Genomic DNA, 2,509 nt, shown 5'->3' on the forward strand with positions numbered 1-2,509 from the left:
CCATGTTTTTTCATATCCTTCTCATGAATTCTGAGTAGTCTTCTTTATCTTTCTCCCTACAATGAGATATGATTTTGTGAAGAGTTAATTTTGCTTTGTAAGGTTTTAAATGTTGATAAATTATGATGATTCAAACTCTGATCTTCATTTAATTTTTGATCTGACCAATTGAAAGGTTAAAACTTGTTTAGAAACATACAATCCGAAAGGGTTATGCTTTCTACAATAAGGTAAGAGTCACATTCCATTTCATGGATGAGAATTTAATACATGGGGTTGCGTGCAAATAAATAAGGAAATATATTTTTATGGGCACAAATTTAGAGATATTAAGGTGACAAATTAAAATCCCCAATTTGGTTCAGTTGCTTGGAAATTAAAGCAAGATTGTTAGCCCTCAGGCGAGGGAGAAGTGAGAGCTTTAGAGTGACAGCCGGTATCCTTTCAACCTAACTACGGATTTAGGGACCAAACTCTGGATTAGTCAATGTTCTTTATGTACTCTCAGAGGGTAAATAAAAAGATTGCTCCTATGGCACAATACAACTTTATATGTATTTTAAATTATTTTAATTTCTTCACACTCCATCAACTCATTGTAAAGGGGAAGGATGTTTTCTTAAATTTGAACTTTTCATTACAAAACTTTGTTTAGTCTTCATAAGTTTACTTTTAAAGTTTAGCAAATAGTTATTTAACTTAGTTCTTTTAACTGCATTTCTTTTAACACACATTAAGTTTACTTTAGATTTTTTTTGCTTACTTAAGTGTTATAGTTTGAATATTGTGTTTGACGTTATAACCATAATAATTTCCAACTCCCTGTGAGATTGATATTGAGGACTCCATTAGAACTATTTATTACTTGAGCGATATATATACTTGCATTATTATTATGGGGTTTTACAGCTTAGAGATTTTAAAAGATAAAATTATTTTTACTAAATTTATTTTTATTCGAATTGAAATACATATCTACTATTAGTGCTGTCGTGTGTGTATTGTACTATTGAAAGATATTTACGATGCACATCATAGAAATTAACTGCCGCATCAAGTTTTATGTGTTGTTGTCGAGAAGTAATGGTAAATTACTTTTTAATAGAGAACTTTTTATTTGAACTGAAAAACTATTTGTTGTTTAAATACATATTTTTATATTTTAGTGTGTTTACTTATTTTTATTGCTTATTGTGTTTGTTTATGTGTAGTTTAAGATTGGTAGTTTTAATACCTTACGATTTGAAATTAGAAAGAACAATTACAAAAATTTGAAAACATTAAAAAGAGATAGATAATTTGAACAAAATGGCTTGCAACTTAAATAATTCTAGAAATGAAAATAAACATCATCAGAGACATTTATGAGATTATGCTAATCCTACAACATATGAAATTCATTTGAGTATACAAAACCTTGCTATAGTTGTCAATTCATTTGAGCTTAAACCTGCTATTATCCAAATGATACAAAATAATCAGTTTGGAGGAACAACAACTGAAGATCTTAATTGCCTGAAGATCCCAACTCACACCTTACTAGTTTTCTAGAATTGTGTGTTATATTTAAATATGATAGAGTGTCAAATGATGCTGTCAAACTTAAACTTTTTTCTTTTTCACTAAGGGATAAAGCTAAGATGTGGTTAAACTTGCTAGCATGTGGATCTATCAGAACTTGGGGTGACTTATCGCAAAAAAAATTATCTAAATATTTCCCATCATAAAAAGTTGTTGAGCTTAGAGATGATATAACATATTTTTGTCATTTTGAAGGGGAATCAATTTATGAAGCTTATGAAAGATTTAAAGATCTCCTTAGGAAATGTCCACACTTTTCATTGCCAGATTGCTTAATAATTCAAACTTTTTATAATGGATTTGTTGGATCTCTTAGATCAATAACTAATGCTACTGCTGGTGGATTATTAATGTCAAAATCATATGATGAAGTGTATTCATTAATTGAAGAGATGACTAATAATAGTTCTAAATGGCCCTTTGAAAGGGTAAATCCAAAAAGAGTAGTTAGTATTCAAGATTTTGATGAAATATCGATGTTGGCTGCTCAAATTGCTGCAATATCAAAGAAAATAAATCAATATGGAGTGAATTATTCTCAGACACCTCCAGTGCTTAAGGAAAATTCATTGGGATAAATGATAGAGCTTTAATCTTCATTTGAGACTTTAAATGCCATAAATAACCGATCTAATAATCCTATTCCAATTATTTCAATCTTGGTTGGAAAAATCATCTCAATTTCAGTTGGAGTAACAATAACTCTAATGCTGTAAATCCGTAATGGGGGAACAAAGTTGCAAACCCATTGGGAAACTCCAACAATCAAGGGAATTCGAACTAAAAACCTTATTACCCTCCACGTTTCAATAGCAATTTGCGGAGTAAGGAGAAGAAAATGTTAACATAAGAGTTATTATTGCAAATGGGAAGTCAATTACAAAGTCAAGGAGCTGCAATTAGAAACATGGAAAACCAACTGGGATGT

This window comes from Phalaenopsis equestris, unplaced genomic scaffold, assembly GCF_001263595.1.
Source record: "Phalaenopsis equestris unplaced genomic scaffold, ASM126359v1 Scaffold200734, whole genome shotgun sequence".
Lineage (NCBI taxonomy): Eukaryota > Viridiplantae > Streptophyta > Magnoliopsida > Asparagales > Orchidaceae > Phalaenopsis > Phalaenopsis equestris.